Source organism: Podarcis pityusensis, assembly GCF_964106645.2.
Source record: "Podarcis pityusensis genome assembly, chromosome: 2".
Lineage (NCBI taxonomy): Eukaryota > Metazoa > Chordata > Lepidosauria > Squamata > Lacertidae > Podarcis > Podarcis pityusensis.
Window position 1 is genome coordinate 15,560,225 of NC_138029.1, and position 17,737 is coordinate 15,577,961.

Here is a 17,737-nt window from a genome sequence, read left to right on the forward strand (position 1 = left end):
CCACACTTCACCACAGCAAGACTTGGGGGCCGCAGCTCGGGGCTGTGTGGGGAAGAGCCCCGTTAGTGGCGGCGCCAGGCGGAGGGACACGGGACCTTAAAGCGGAGGGAGGGGACAAAAACGCCCGGTCCTCTCAATTCCACCCCCTCCCTCCCTTCCTTCTCCGGTCCCGAGGTGAGTTTGGCCGTTGCCTCCGCTCCTCTCACCCCGCACCTCCCCCTTCTCCTCCCCTCAAGAAAAACCCAACTCTTTCCAAGCCTTGAGAGAGGGTGGGTTCCGCCTTGTCGTGATTGGCAGCTCGGCCGCGCCAATCGGCGCCGCTCTCGGAGGCGAGTGGCGGGCGGCGCGGCCAGTGCGGGCGCGGGGTTGGACCGAGACCCCTCCCCGTCTCCTGGGGGTGGGAGGGACTTTAGGGGCTGCGAGGAAGCTCTAAGAAGGGGGCCCGGGCGGTGGCCGGGAGGGGGAGGGGGCGCCCAGAAGCCCCGGTGACGGGCGGGCTGGGGTGCGTGTGGAGAACCTGGGCTCGAAATGGTCCAAGGGTCCTGAGTAGAGTTTTTGGTGCCTGCACGAGAGGAGTGAGGATTTTTTTAAAAAATGCCAAGGGAGGAGGAGGCTGCTGGGTGGGGAATTCCAGGGGATAAGGGCAATAGGAAGGGAGAACTAGGCGGTTGTGGCCTTTGCAGAAGTGGGTGAGAACACATAAGCGAAGCGATGCCCCAGCAAGAAAAAATCTGAGTAACTCGTGGAAGCTGTTACATAAGTATATGCTCCCAGCCACTTGGTAAAGGTGGTGTGGCTTCCTCAAGATTGCTTTCCGATTTGGAGAGCGCTTGGCAACCTCTGCTGCTCATCCTTGCACCCTCTTTTCTGCACCTCACCACTGCAGTGGCAAGCCTCCCATTTGTACTGCCCAGGGGTACAAGGGTGAGCAAGCAGGGGCTACTTTTGCAGTTGCCTCCCAGGACCACCTCTTGTCAGCCAAAAGCAGTCATTGCCCCGCTCTGCTCTTTCTTCCTGGGTGGTATGGTAGATAGGATGCAGCCCGTTGCACCACCCAAAAGTGAGCAGGTGAGTGACTAGCAACAACAGCTCCTTGCCACTCTCAATCACGCCTCCGATGAAGCAGCTGCTTCCACTGGCTTGTCCACTCCCCCCGGTGGGTGGTGATTGATCCAATTCTCAGTGCCGCCCAGAGTTAAGAGGGCAGGCGAGTGTACAGATAGGGGGAATGCCATGTGCTTACCTGCTTTGCGTAGCACGGAAGAAGGTGCCCTCCAAGCAGCAGTGCTGGCTACTGAGATGGTAACAAGTTGGGGGGGGGGTCTTTGTTAGTTGGTTCTCCAAGCTACCCCCCTTGAGAGAGAGAAAGGGGGTGGATCTGCTGCCGTTCTTGGTCTCTACCCCTGCTGCTTCTCGAGTGAGCGGCAGAGCAGTTAAAAGTGGCTGCAGTATGGTTGTTGCACCCACCACATCAAACAGTTGGGGATGGTGTATGTGTGCAGAGACATTATGCTTGCTTGCTTCAGTTGGCAATCAGATATTAAAGCTGCGCCTTGCTGCCATCTCTGTCTCTGGACAGCATGGAGGTTGGGTGGCCCAGTCCTCCAGGCCGGGCACCCAAAGGATAATAGTGAATGGAGATAAAAAAATTGTCCAGTAGCACCTTAGAGACCAACTAAGTTTGTTCTTGGTATAAGCTTTCGTGTGCATGCACACTTCTTCAGATACATTGAAATGGAGATGACATTTGTTTCTTGCCACCATTGTTTGCACACACATGGAACAGCTACCTCCAGTTGCTTGCCTACTACAGCTGTGAGGTGGTGCTATCCTCAGCTCCTGCTGTTGCTTACATGGAGGATTCAGCTGAGTGAGTGGAGGGTGACTGCTCATTTAAAATGCCACAACCATGCCTACTTGGAGCACAGATAACAGTGTGATGTTAATGCCCAAAGTGACAGCTAGTTAAGCTTGGGAGGTCTCTCAAGTTGCTGTGGACTCAGCACTGCCCAATGGTACTGGTCTCTGATGTCAGGCCCTTGATTTCTGAATATAGTGAGGGGTGATTTGAGGAATTTCATGTAGAGGCTAGTGGGTTTGTCAGAATGACTTTGATATAGAATGTCTCAGTACAGGAATATATTGTGTGGAAGGAAAATGAATGAATTGCCCCACTGTCAAATTTAGTGAACAACATGGTGTCAATGGAAGGAACATGAATATTGATCCTACCCTTGCAGTCCCTGTGAGTTGGATGTAAATGTTAATGCAGCAGTCTTCAACTACATTTCAGGAGTGGAGGGAATAGATTATTTTGCCAGGCTGGTTTTGCTGATAACTGTTCACAGCTAACATTTTATTTGCTTGGTTTCTTTCATATTCACAGTGCTTTGAAATGGGATCTTGATTGGCTTGTTTATCTCAATATTTTGAGGGTCAGGCAGCACTTAATTGCCAACTTAAGACAGCCTATCTGTTCTCTCTATTCTCTCTCAAATAAATAAATAAAATAAAGTTTCAGTATTGAATGGAAAAAGTTTTCTTCTGTTTTACTGATAAACTGTTTAATGTGCATAATTTACTTGGCAATATTTTGTGATTCCTCTAATGTTACGAGAGTTAGTTATATAAAAATGATATGGGCTCTTGCAGTACACACACTGGCTCAACCAACTTGATTGGAAGTGCTCTAATTTTAGTGACGGTACTGTTAGTTACATAGTTACACTCTGTGTTCTAATAACTTAGCATTTATACAGTTCATTTTGATTATTCCAAACACTTCATGCATGATCTCTTGTAAAAATGGCTCTGTAATGTCTTAACTATCACAGGTAGCAGATGGGGTCGATGAACAGTGGCTCACGACTGAGATGAGCTTTAAGCTATGGACTTGCAGGTTCCCTCTTAGTCATTGACCTCATTCACATGTAAAGTTTAGCCAAGCCATGACTTAGTTTGCATGAGAAGACATGTGGCACCTGGAGAGGAGATTGTCACCACTTTGCTTCTCCTCTGTTGCATTGCTGCTTTGCCAAACCAAACTATGGCTTAGAATTGTGTGCAAACAATTGCTACATCACCTTCAAGGGTTAAAGTCAAAATATTTCCTCTATGCTATTGGTTATGTTACACTCTGCATTTACTAATTACTTATCCATATGGAAAAGTAAGTTGATAACCAGTGATGGATATGAGCTATGAAACTGTGTGCACTGCTAAATAAGAGTAGAGTTCTGAAACCTGTTTCTCCCCCCACCCTCTGTAAAACAAAGTAGTGAAGCTATTTCATGCATGTTCAGTTAGCAAAAAAACTAGACTAGCCCTTACCAAGTAGCTATATTTTGGGGCATCCAGCTGCTACTGCCTGCATTTTGAGCTTCATGTCCATATATAATATAAACCAGAAGTGCCCTTCAGATAATGTTGGGCTATAGTTCCCATCATTATCAGCCAGCACAGACAGTGGTCTGGAGTGATGGGAGCTGTAGTCCATTATCAACAACATCTGGAGGGCACCGTGTTGGCTACCAGTGTTATAAATGGATCTACTGCCCAGGTTCTTAGACTTTCCCAAGTCAAAAAGACATTGCCTCTGAGGTTCAAATAAAGTGGTTCTGTCAGATCTAGGGCAGATCCATGAAAAATGGAGCAGTGCCATCCACGCTAAAGCAACAAGCCAGCTTTTAGAAATATTGTTTCCCACCCCTCTGGCTAATATTTTCATGGTTTCTCTGATCTACTCAAAATATGAGGTTCAGTAGTGACTCGATTATCTGTCCCTTTGTCTCTATCCAAACTGAGCAGTCATGGGGCAGCAAAGAGCATATCTGTTTCCCAGGAATTGCTTGTTCAGTTTTACTTGTAATTTGAAAATTGTGATTTGTGAGGGACTGAAAGGACTTGTCTCTACAGTTGTTGCTTATTATATTTTATTGTAGTTAGAAAAATCCCAGCTGCCTTGTCCGTTATGTGCCTAAGTGTTTGAAGAAATTTTGATTCCTTGATTCTGTCAATCTACTCAGGATTGGCAAAATGTTCTTAATTCCTGTTGTTTACTCTGTGGTTCTACTACTCAGATGTTCTGAGGCATTCTAGCAACTGGTGAGGGTCTTTATGTTGTTGTGGTCCCCAAGTGGCTTCATTTGGGTGGTCTGTGGTGTGTCTGTAAAAATGCAATTAAAAAGCTGGGTGCCAAAAAGACTGAACTTAAGAGTTCAGAGCTACTCAAGAATAGTGGCCAAAAGTGAGCTATGAACCAGGAAGTCCCCCAGTTCTTCTTACTCATGGATTTGGGCAGGCAGCTATTCTCTTGCCTACGGTTCCCCATTTGTAGTATGAGAATAGTAATGCTAGTTTATCTTACATAATTACTATAGGAATGACTAGGAAAGTGTACATAAAGTACTCTGGAACACTTGCAATGATGTATGTAAATGTGAAGGGTGGTATTCAGCTAAATTTGACTTGGAGTAGACCCACTGAAATGAATAACTATTATTATGTTAGTGTCAATTAATTTTGGTGGGTCTACTCTATGCCAAACTTAATTGAATACCACCCTAAATATTACTATTGGTCCATTTTCTTTATTTAAAATGCCTTTCTGACTGCAGGTTCTCCATCTCTACATTATGTTCCCACTCATATTTGCACACAAACCGCAAGATGCTATTGGACTGCTTATTATAGAGTAAGTTCCATGGAATGCTGTGGGATCTCTGGGGACCTTATTTAGGATTGGGCTATGGGTTTTCCAGCTTACTGGACAAAGGTGAGCTTTTTGTAGCAATGGACTGCTGAATTGGGCACATGAACATGGTTGTTCACCTACTAGAATGATGTCTCCCTTTTGTAGCCTTATTTGAACTTCTGTTATTTAGTCATATGAACACCATAATCGTAGCAACCACTGATGAACCAAAAGTAACAACTGTGGTGGGTCAACAGACATTAGCTGCATTTGTAGTCTGCCTTCAATATAGGTTTTGTAATAAACATCTTTGATTTACAAACACATATTAGCAAAGAAATGGAGGCAGGGGGGAATGTAGGTGATCCCTGTCATCAAAAGTTTTATCTTTACTTGGTATGGATATAGCAGGAAAAAATGGATTGCACTGACTGACAAGTTGCTTGATCATTGTTGTTATGGGCTAGCCGCTAGGCTGAAAAAACGGCATTTTCTCAGATGCACTTTTACTGATTGTACAGTTAACATGGCTGGTTGTTTCAGTCATGCCTCCAGTATTGTTTATTATGGTTATAATTTAGAACTGTCTTGGTAGCCTGGGTTTTTTATTCCAAAGTGATTAGTAACTCAAGCTAAAATTGTCAATAAGCTGTCAAAATTGAATCAGTATAACAACAATGTAAGCAGAGACAGCAGGGGGAGAATAATATAGAAATTTTAATAATATAGAAAAATGCCCATAATAATATGATCAATTCATGTAAGTATAGATGAGCAAACACAAAATACAAATAGCATTTTACTGTAAGTCAAAAATCCATGATCACACACACACACACATATCCATCCTGTAGAAATTTCAATGTCCTGTGTAATTGGGAAGATATGCTGCCTCCAAGGCAGGATCTGTCTTCTCCCTCTAGGCTCTTCCCTGGCCCTCAGGCAAGCAGGCAAAACATCAGAATCCTCAAAGCTGGCCCTCTCTCAAACCAGATAGACAGTAGGCTGAAATGGAGGTGGCCATCACTGCTCTGTGAAGCAGTGTCCCCCCTCCTTGATGGGGGTGATTTACCGTTGCAGTATGCATCACTTCTCCAACCAGGAAGTGATTGCAAGCAGCAAAAATAACTTTCCTTTCTGGCCAGAAATTCCTCACTCCAGATAACTGTTCCTCTCTAGGCGTGACCTTAGGTGCTTCTCAGCAGAAACAATGGGACCAGGAGGCTATAGATTGCATAGTTCAAGTGTGGCTAATCATTTTCAGCTTGACCGCCACATTAACACCCCTGAAGGCCACATGCCAGTGGTGGGCATGGCCAATGCATAGTTGTGTGCACATGCTCACACTCATCCCCACATGTACACGTGCCACACATACAGTACAGACATCTGGCTCCTTCACTAGCCAGCTTTTGATGAATGCTGAAGACACACCTCTTTACCCTGGCCTCTGACACCTGAGATGTGTGTTTTCAGGAATCAACCTCTTCCTGTATAACTGTTTTTATTTCTGAATTTTAAATTATGGTAACCTGCTCTGGGACCTGCTGGTGAAGGGCAGGTAACAACAACAATAATGAATTGTCTTTGTGAAGAGGAAAAGGCATTATCCCTCCGCCCCCAACTTGGAGAGAGTGGTTTGTGTCTGTGTGAGACAAACTGAAGGTCAAAATGCAGTGGTTCCAGTCTTCACCCCAGCAGAGTGCTGTATCGCCTAATCTGAGTGCTGAATTTGGGTGATAAAGCTGTGGGGACTTGGTAGGCCACTTTGCATGTCTTCCTTTCCAAGCTGGATCTGGCCCACAGGTTAACTACTCCTAGTAGAGACGATCAGTTATTGAAAGTTGCAGTGGGTAAGCATTGAACTCTCTTGGTGCTGTTGCCTAGTGGGCCTAGTTTATGCTTCAGTTGAGTTTTGTCTAGGAACAATTTGATTCCCCACCCCCTTGGATTTGGAGATACTTTGACACATTGAACAGATATCTGAAGAAGTGTGCTTGCACACGAAAGCTCATACCAAGAACTAACTTAGTTGGTCTTAAAGGTGCTACTGGAAGGATTTTTTTTATTTTGACTATGGCAGACCAACACGGCTACCTATCTGTAACTGATAACACTGTTGTAAACAAAGGTACTAGTCTCCCATTTGAAAGCGGCAATTATTCAGGGTGGATTTGTTCAGGAAGCTGCCTTTAGGGAACAATTAGAGCTGAATTTGAAGTCTGTCCTTCCCATTTGAATTAATTACTAGCCTCAGGTTTCAATATTTCTTAGGTGTTGCTAAGACCTTGGGTAATCAAATCTATATGGAATTATTCTGTTCCTGCCTCTTTTCCCCCCTGTTTAGTTTTCCATTGCGTTGCGTGCAGTGGTGCACTTTTTGTGTTTGGCAACTTTAAGAAGAGTGTGTGTATCTGTATTGGAGGGCATTTGGGGAAGAATATGGGGCCTTCATGCTTGTCTTGAAGATGCTTGCTTATGTTGTGGCTAGGATCTTCTGGGAATTCCTACTTTCATTTCTTTAGGTTTTTCCTGGCCCTCTTAGTTACAAATATCTTTCAAAATGCAGTGGTGGGATGTTCAGGGATCAACAAGAAGCAAGTAAGACATCTGCTTTCACTGTTGAAAACTCATGAGTTCCAAATCAATATATCATGATTTTTCCATGTGTGATTAGGCTCAGTCTGAAGAGTAAACTATTTCAGTTTAAATCCTAGGTTGACTTGTGGTGAATTAGGAGTCGGGACTTTCCGGCAAGGCAGGGGACTAGGAGAGAACTGCGGAGGACTCTGAATTCTGGAACTTTGAGGGAACGAACAGGAGCTGCTGGAAGACTTTCAGTGGCTGAGGAATTCTTCAGACAGGCATTCAACATAAATTGTGCAAGCATTGGCTCAAGAAGGGAGTTGCTCAGCATCTGTCCTTTAACTCAGGGCTTTCTTTCTTTTTAAAATAATTTTTATTAATTTTCCAATAAAAAACATCCAATTAATATATCCAATCGTAATAATCCAATTAAAATAAAAAACTAAAATAAAAAAGACCAAATTATAATCCAAATTATAATTATTACTTTTTCGGAGCTCCCCACAGTCAGGGCTTTCTAAAGGCACCCTTGATATCAGTTTGTCCCATCCATGGCTCTTGCACGGAGCTGTAGGATGCGGGAAAGACATTGCAAGGAAAATGGCTATACACTTGCATATCAAATCACCAGCAAGTGTGGGGTTATCTAGGTTAGTCCCAGAAGATACATTAACAGGATGCGGGGAATTTAAAAGGTTTGAGAAACATTTGATTATGTGTAATAACCCAGCAGTCCTTCATGTAGTGAGAATATGGCAATAGTTTGACATTCAACTAAGGTATGTAAGTTACCTGCCGCCCATATGCCCTGTTATATCTTTGTAATGTGGTATTTGACACTTAACAAGATACCTGTTCCCATATTTGGGGAGTGCTGCACTTTCCTGACGCTAGCTCAACTTCTTAAAGCCTTGTCAGTTTCTTTGCCTGGTGACTTTCCCTACTTATGAAGCTAAAGCAAAGCAATTGGTAACTTTTGGGTAATATAAGTGGATTATATTTAATCAAGGCAGTTGGGAGATACCAGAGGGTCATTTTTGGAGCAGACCTACTGAAATCAATGGGTAAGTTACTGAGCATGGCCTCACTGGTATCACCCATAGCCTGGGGAGAGAAACTCCTTGGTCCTGCCAATTCGGTGTCTGTTGTTTTCTACTTGTATCTTCTATAGTAGTCTGATGTCTGATCTAGTAGCTTTAAACCAATGCATAGTCAGCCCAAAGTGATATGAAAAGAGCACAGTAACTTCTGTTTTCCTTGTCCCATCCTCCATGAAATTCTAGTTGGAGAAAGCAATGTATGAGAAAGCACTAAATTTATATCTGATCAAACATCGGCTTCCTTCTTTTAAACTCTGGTGGGGTTGCACCAGGATAAAATTTAACTCAGAAGTGCCATTGAGAATCAAGGAGGGCATGGTCAGTTCTATTAGCTCTTAGAACCTTGGGGACCCCAACTTTTCTCATGTTAAAAGTTCGTTTCTGGCCCTCCAAGGCATATGAGACTTTGGGAAATAGAATATTTCATGTTGCAACCTTCAGAAGCTCAGTTTAACAAATTGTGGCATGGCCTCGGAGTATGACTTGTGCCAGCATGTGGTGACAGAGAATCTTGTCTTTGTTTATAGGAAAAATAATCCAGAGCAGCAGAACTAGTCAATTTGCTATTTATTTATTTATTTATTTACTTACTTACTGATAACATTCCACATCAACAAAGCATAAACAAAAATGACACAACAACAAAAACCTTTCCTTTCAAAGACTTTAAATAATTGACAAAAAATCAGAAAAGCAATCAATTTGTGTAACGTACTTCCCATGTTTGTAACAACATAATTTCCCCCAGTCATCCAAAACCTCAACTACTGTACAGTGGTACCTCGGGTTACAGACGCTGTAGCTGAAATTATTCTGCGACATTGTAGCAGCAGGATAATTAAAACAGTACATGAGACTTTGCTACTGTAGCTGAAACTTTGCTTTTCAACAAAATGTAACATTCCACCATATCATGTTAAAATCTTTAAGTGGGAAAGAAACAAAGATGATTTACCGCTTTGAACGTAGCTGCAAAAAGTTATTTTTTGGGAACAGTTGTTTGGCTAGCAAAATTGTCCTAAAGAAACAGTACTGTGAGTCAGGCATTAGATATGTAAGCTTGGAATCTGTGGCTCAGTTCAGACATCATGCCAAACTATGGTTAGGAAGGCTTAACTATGTTTTGACAGTATGTCTGAATTGACAAAAGATGGTTGCAGTTGTCTAGCAAAACAAGAATCTGAAATGATGTTTGAAGTGGGTTTGTAAACTGTGGTTTCTGTTAATTATGGTTTGGCATCATGATACCTATGGGCATTGCTCCCTTCCAGAGGTCACTGAACCTGGAGTGTTGAACAAATGAAACAGAAAAGCAGGCAAGGAGCTCTAAACTGTGGTTTGTCTTCGGATACTAAAGCATGGTGGGGCAAGCCATGGTTTGGCTTGATGCCTGAATTAACTCTGCATTAACTCAGAATATCTACTGGGTTCCATAATGCTGTCACTACAGATGATTATACTTCTTGTTTTCACCATAAGCAGTCACTGAAAAGTGTCAGGCATCTTACACTATAGCTACTCTAATTGAGTTGATAATAAAGATTATCTGCAATTAAAAATTCTTTAAGGAGTCTTGAGGATGTCTTCCCCCAAAGTCTGCAGTCTGGGATAAGCTGTTACAAAGTTTCTCCTGACTTTGAAGTTTCTCTTTGAAACTCCAACCACAATTCTGATTCCTATTACTGTATCTGGGCACTTCTGTTGCTTGTCATTAGCTCCTACCTTAAGATTGGTTTCATTTTCTTTATGAAGTATGTTAAAATGCTTCTGGGAAATATAATTATGTATTGTACAGGGAAATCCATTGACAAATTTGGCATATGGGGATTTTAGGAAAATGCATTGGTTTCCTACCAGTGTTGTGCTTTCATGCAGTAAAAGTTAGCAGGCATTTTGTAACAGAAAATGAGCTTGCTAAATGTAACAGGGGGAAATATTTATATTGTGGAAACAATATTGAGATGGAATGTTTTCAAAACCTGTTTGTGTGAACACACATGGTATCACAAAGACTTTATAACAAGATGCTGCATGCACGGTAAAAAAAAATCAAATATGGGCTATGTATATGGCTGAAAACAAAAATAGAGGACTCCTCACATTACTGTATAAAACTTTTCAGTTGGTGCAAACTGTTTATCACCTGTTTATCACCTTATATAGGATAAGAGTTTATGGTATTTTGTTATTATTTCCCCAGCTTATGGGTTTGGGTGGGTTATTTTGGCTCCCGTTGCTCGGTCCCTGCTCCTGCCAACCTAGCAGTTTGAAAGCACGTCAAAGTGCAAATAGATAAATAGGTACCACTCCGACTGGAAGGTAAACGGGGTTTCTGTGTGCTGCTTTGGTTCGCAGAAGTGGTTTATTTATGCTGGTCGCTGGCTCCCTTGGCCAATAAAGCGAGGTGAGTGCCGCATCCCCAGAGTCGTCCGCGACTGGACCTAACGGTCAGGGGTCCCTTTACCTTTACGTTTATACATATATTGCTATAGGTCTGAATTTAATAAATAATAATAATATTTTAAAAATAAATATGGACCAACAGTCTTGTCTCCCTTTGCTGAGGGATGCAAGATTTTGCTTACAAAGCCCTGTTTTTGAACTGTGAGCAGCAGCCCACTTCCATCCATGCCAGTCATTAAAAGAACATGAAGAAGGTACCCAAGTTTGCTTGTTTCCTCTTCCGTTTCCACCCCGTTTTCCTTTTTTCTGTCATGTCTTTTGTAAGCCTATGGGATGGGACACTGTTGCATTGCTTTTGTATGCTACTGTGGGAGCTTTCTCAGCTAAAGAGTGGGATATAAAAAAAATGAATAAATAAATCCTTACATGTACAAAAAGTATTGCCTTCTATAAAGGAGCCTATCAGTTTAATAACCTTTAGGAGTACAATTTTAATGCAGTTTTAGGCATTCTCAATTTTGGACAATTCTCCCTTCCCACAGCACCCTATTTCATGTTGTTCAAAGGGATCCCTTGATCCACTCAAGATGCTTTTTGAGGGCAGAGAAGATAAAGCAAACTTCCTTCTACTCATGGTTCTTGGCATCCAAGCTATGTTCTACTGCTGTGGTTTGCATGTTCGTTTCTGTTCAAGTGGTGTAAGCAGCTTTTTGAGATGGAATAATGAAAAGTCTCCTAATTGGAAATAGTTAATAAACTATCAGACCTCTTCCTTATCTGAAAAGTATATATCTGGTTGCGTGACATGGTGCCAAAAGTAGTACTTAGAATCTGGTACCATTGTTTTGAGTTCTAAGAATATTGTGTTCTGGCTGTAAAAGCAAAGTTTATAGCTTTCAAGGTTTAGACAAAAGGTGGACAGTGGGCATGCAGTGTCACAGGCTTCCAAAAATGTCCTCATTTTGCTAAGTAGATTTTCTAGTTGCAGGCTGTGGGATTTGAGGGGTAATTTGGAATCTTCTCCTTTATTATAAAACAGAAGATGCATGGCAGAGGATAGGATACATACATACACACTGCTCAGAGCTTGTGCCCTGGGGAGGTCACTTTGGTGCTGCTAATGCAGAGGTTTGATTGCACCCCTAGAGGCGTACTCCATTGTCTCTTGAGACAGACAGATGTGCCAACCAACAGCTTTTGAATGTGTAAGATTGGTATGTTCTTTGGGGCAAAGGAGAAATGCAAATTTGGGGACTCCTGTAGGATAGTAGGTAGATTTCAGAAGTTACAAGTACTTGCACTTGGCTCTTTCCATAGATCAGCTCCTTCTGGCCAATATTTTTTCCTATGTACTTCAGAAGGTTCAGTGAACATTCTGCTGAATTGTGTTTCCTCTGAAACATTGTTAAGGAATGATACTCTTTTTGGAGCCTATTTCAAAGCACATACTTCCTTCCTTGCATTTTTACTGGGAGAGATTTTACTGCTTTTGCAAGGCAAGCTACGCCTGGCTGTTCTTGCACTTTTGACAGCAAAGTAGGAAGGAGTCATTTTATGGCTTACGGTAATCAAAGTGTTCTTAGCTTACAGGGAACTGTAACATTTCCTATACTACGAACTCACAATTTTTCTTTCTAGCAAGAACATGTTCTCTTACCACATGTAAAAAGTAAGAAGTTGTCTGCTGACACGTTTGCTGCTTAAGGGAGGAATTCAGCCTCATTGTAAGGCACTGGACAAGGGTTTCAGCTGATGAAACTCATTAGTTGAATCCCATCCATAGTCTAGTACAGGCTTCCTCAACCTCGGCCCTCCAGATGTTTTGAAACTACAGTTCCCATCATCCCTGACCACTGGTCCTGCTAGCTAGGGATCATGGGAGTTGTAGGCCAAAAACATCTAGAGGGCCGAGGTTGAGGAAGCCTGGTCTAGTAACCTCACCAGATTTTATCTGTGTTTTGTCTTTTAGAGGTTTAACCTGTTGTTGTTGTTGTTTAGTCGTTTAGTCGTGTCCGACTCTTTGTGACCCCATGGACCAGAGCACGCCAGGCACTCCTGTCTTCCACTGCCTCCCGCAGTTTGGTCAGACTCACGTTTGTAGCTATGAGAACACTGTCCAACCATCTTGTCCTCTGTCGTCCCCTTCTCCTTGTGCCCTCCATCTTTCCCAACATCAGGGTCTTTTCCAGGGAGTCTTCTCTTCTCACGAGGTGACCAAAGTATTGGAGCCTCAGCTTCACGATCTGTCCTTCCAGTGAGCAGCACTCAGGGCTGATTTCCTTCAGAATGGGTCGGTTTGATCTTCTTGCAGTCCGTGGGACTCTCAAGAGTCTCCTCCAGCACCATAATTCAAAAGCATCAAAGAGGTTTAACCTAGGTTTGTTTATTATCATAGGTCTGAGTACTAATGGTGTTCAAAGATAATTGTGAGGGAGTAGTGCCAATAAAATTAGCTAGTGTGCATAAACTTGAGGCAAATGAGTCAGTGCATATTCATCTCTTTTAAAAAGTGGGATGACAGCCAGCCATAGCTGAGCTCTTACATAGCCTTGCTTTTAACAGGGAAGATTATAAGCTTGGGTATTTAAGCATTGAAATCAATGGGCCCTGCATTTTGACTGGATTATACTGATGGTTTCTGCCTCCCAATCTGGCCAGCAGCACCTGTAACTTCCATACTACTTTACAGCAATGTCCCCTAAGAGGAGCTTCTTTGAAGACCTTAAATAAACAGCAGCACTCATAATTGTGTAACTCTGGTTTTGATTTGCTCACAAAAAGAGACTCCAGTTCTTGTTTGTCTGCATGGGTTTCTTCTTGCTCCAATTCAAGGTGCTTGTGATTTATGTCCAAAAAGGCCTTTAATGCTTTCTCCTGAGATCTAGAATCTGTTGGTGTACCTTCCACTTTAGAGATTCAAGTACCAGGGACGTGGAACAAAGCTTTTACTGAGGTGGTGCCTTGTTATTGTTGGCATCCATCTGTCTCAAGAGACAATGCAGAGTGCTTCTGGGGGTGAAGTCGAACTGCTGCATTAGCAGCAGCAAAGCAACCTCCCTGGGGTGCAAGCCAGGGCAGCGTGTGTGTAGGTCTTGGCTGCTGAGATGACAAGACCCCCACTCTCGGCCTTGCTGATGTTCAAAGAAAACAAGAGCAATACGTTTGGCACCAGCTTGGCTGCAGGAGTTGCTGGAAGGAGGAGTTCAAAGCACCATCCAGTCATCTTAGGGACTCTACTCTGGATTTATGTAGGGTTTCTTCTCCTGAAGATATCCCACAAGTTTTCCATCTCCTATTTTTTTTTTTTTTTAAACGATTTATTGGGTTTTACAATAGAAATAAACATAATAAACAATATAACATTTGTCTTAACATAATTTCACATTTTCTTTGGACTTCCTCACATCTCCCGCTCCCACTTTCATCGTTATAACATTTTGTCAGCAATTTATTATCCTATTTACATTCTTATATCCCTTCTGTGTTTCATAATCTTCTAGTTCTCGAAAGGAGTTAAATTTTCACAATCTTACTTATTTTCTTAAAATCCTCTAAATTTAGTGGTGCTCAGTTATTTTGATCTAGCATCCTGTTTAGCATTCACTCATATTACAGTATTTTTGTAAATAATTCTTAAATTTCTTCCAGTCCTCCTCAATCCTCTCTTCTCCCAGGTCACGAATTCTGCCAGTCATCTCAGCCAGTTCCATATAGTCTATCAGTTGCATCTGCCATTCTTCCAGTGTGGGTAGATCTTGGGTTTTCCAGTGTTTTGCGAGAAGTATCCTTGCTGCTGTTGTTGCATACATAAAAAATGTCTGGTCCTTCTTTACCACCCCTTGGCCGACAATACCCAAAAGGAAAGCCTCTGGTTTCTTAATGAAGGTATATTTAAATACCTTTTTCAATTCATTATAAATCATTTCCCAGAACGCCTTCACTTTAGGGCAAGTCCACCAGAGGTGGAAGAACGTTCCCTCACACTCTTTACATTTCCAACACTTATTGTCAGTCAGGTGGTAAATTTTTGCAAGTTTGACTGGGGTCATATACCATCTATAAATCATTTTCATTACATTTTCTTTCAAAGCGTTACATGCAGTAAATTTCAATCCATTACTCCACAACCTTTCCCAGTCCTCAAACATGATATTATACCCAATGTCCTGTGCCCACCTTATCATAGCCGATTTAACCGTTTCATCTTGTGTATTCCATTTTAACAGCAAGTTATACATCCTTGAAAGTACCTTAGTCTTTGGTTCTAACAATTCTGTTTCTAGTTTCGATTTCTCCACCTGGAACCCTAGTTTCTTGTCATTTTTAAAAACTTCTTTAATCTGAGCGTAATGTAACCAGTCTCGCACTTTGTCTTTCATTTTCTCCAAACTCTGCAATTTCCAGTTATCTCCATCCTTTTCTAGTATTTCCCAATATTTTGGCCATTTAGCCTCCATATTGGGTCTTTTTCGGGCCTTAGCTTCCAAAGGTGAAAGCCACCTTGGTGTTTTATTTTCCAGCAAGTCTTTATATTTTGTCCAGACATTAAACAGTGATTTTCTGACAATATGGTTCTTAAAGGCCTTATTTGCTTTAACCTTGTCATACCATAAATATGCATGCCATCCAAAAGCATTGTTAAACCCTTCCAAATCTAACACATCAGTGTCTTCAAGAAGTAGCCAGTCTTTTAGCCAGCAGAACGCTGCGGCTTCATAATACAACTTTAAGTCTGGCAGGGCAAAGCCCCCTCTTTGTTTTGCATCAGTTAATATCTTAAACTTAATTCTGGGCTTTTTGCCCTGCCAGACAAACTTAGAAATATCTCTCTGCCACTTCTGAAAGCACTCCGTTTTGTCCAAAACCTGAAGTGTTTGAAATAAAAACAACATCCTTGGCAATACATTCATCTTGATAGCAGCAATTCGGCCTAACAAAGAAAGTTTCAATTTTGACCAACTATCTAAGTCTCTCTTAATTTCTGTCCAGCATTTTTCACAAGTTTCCCACAAGTTTTCCATCTCCTAGATGGGCTACCTTCCCAGGTTGACCAGCCCCGCCTGCCCTCTACAGCATGTTCAGAAACCACCTTCCTGACTGTTGGACCTGCTATTGGGCTCATCTTCTCAATCTGCCGGAGCCCACCTTCACATGCAGGGGAAGTCCCTAACTCACCAAGGGTTTGAGACCCATCGGCTACCCTCACCTGGTTTAGCCAGCCAGTCAGAGGCATTCCAGGGTGTGACTGCTGTCACATGCTGACAGCTTCTAGGAGCCACAGGCGAGAGCTGACTGCAGGGTGGGGACCAAAGGTGGCAAACTATCCCAGTAGCACAGCGTGTCCCCCACCAGAGGCCCTATCCTTCCCCTAACACCCCAATATTTGACTAGAGTTAAATGCAGGGTGGGGGCCAAAAGTGGACAAACTACAATTCTGTGACTCTATGCTTCTCTGCCTTCCCCGCATTCCTTTGATTTGTGTTTTAGTATCTTCCTTCGTGAGATAATATTATGTGTGTTTGGTGAGCAAAGCAAGTGTGATAGCTAGTATGGTTTCTCAAGGTTTTGACTACATACCAGAATCTGAAATTGCTTGAAAGAAAGATACTTGAAAGAAACATTATAAATTTCCCAATAACTGTTTATAAAGCCTATGCTAAATGAAGGAATCAAATGAAAGAAAACACATTTGCTTTGAAGTTGTAAATGGGATTGCTGTCAACTGGCAATAAATTTTTGAGTGCATTCTGATGTCTCATGTAGTGGGATTTTCTGCTGTGTCCACCATTTGCTCCTAGCTAGCTGAAAAGCAGTTCTACGAAGGACTGGGTTTGTGAGGGATCCCTAGGTCATGTCTTGGCCCAACCAGAGGCAACAGTTGAAATTTCTGAGGAGAGCATTGTGTGCAAATCTTTGAAGTAGGGAGTTTTGCTTATTTTCACAATTGTTTTCGTTGGAACGAAAACCTGGCCTTTCTTACTGCAAAATGTAATGTGATGTCACTTTGAAAATCCTATTTGAAAGTGTACTTAAATGAAAGCACTTTGGGCATTCAGTGTTGGACTTTATCGGTTTCTCCAAAATGGTATTACCTGGGAGGCTTTGCGGGGCAAAAGAAATAAATTATTCTGTGGTCGCTCCCTTAGATTTTCCATGCCATTGCTTTTGCTCTTCTGTCATCACATTTGCTGTTTAGCATTAGCAAGGTGGTCACATACCTTCAGACTATGCCCTTGTGGAAGGTTATATGAATTACACTTGCAGAATATCAGTCATGTTGCAGTTGCTCTTGTCTTTGATCCAATATGATATTTGTGCCCCTTTTGCTATGGGTGGCTGGCTGCTATTGGCACTATCCTCTGGAATAAAGCATTATTGTGATTCCTGCAGGAATATACAGCCCAGAAACCAAATTACTCAGTTCTTCCTCTTTTGTGTAGGGATTTGAGGGCCCTGAAGGCCCATTTGTTTGCCCATCTGTCAAAGTAGTAGTAGTGATGATGATGATAATAATAAATTATTATTATTTATCATTTCTACCCTGCCCATCTGGCTGGGTTTCCCCAGCCACTCTGGGCGGCCTTCAACAGAACATTAAAAACAGAATAAAACTTCAAACATTAAAAACTTCCTTAAAGAGGGCTGCCTTCAGATGCCTTCTAAAAGTCAGATAGTTGTTTATTTCCTTGACATGTGATGGGAGGGCATTTCACAGGGCGGGCACCACTATCAAGAAGGCCCTCCCATAACCTAAGCTGGTTTAATTATTTATATGACTTCTATACCACCCTTTGCACAAGCCGCAAGGCAGGTTACAACACATAAATACTGATAAAGTAGTGAAATTCTTTAAAAACAGGTAACAGCTCACTAAAGAGCAATTACTAATAGCAGCAGCTACAACAATCTGGTCTCCGTTGCTCCAAATGCCTGCTGAAAAAGATGTGTCTTAATT

General features: G+C 42.2%; 1 protein-coding gene across 1 annotated transcript in view; it reads left to right on the plus strand.

The window, feature by feature from the left end:
• The first annotated feature begins 4 nt into the window (after nt 1-4).
• LOC308470969 (cyclic AMP-dependent transcription factor ATF-7) overlaps nt 5-17,737 on the plus strand; it is a 107,148-nt gene continuing 89,415 nt past the window's right edge. Inside the window, exon 1 of the mRNA XM_080994727.1 lies at nt 5-174. The gene's annotated coding sequence lies outside the window, so the exon portion shown is untranslated. The remainder of the gene's footprint in view (nt 175-17,737) is intronic.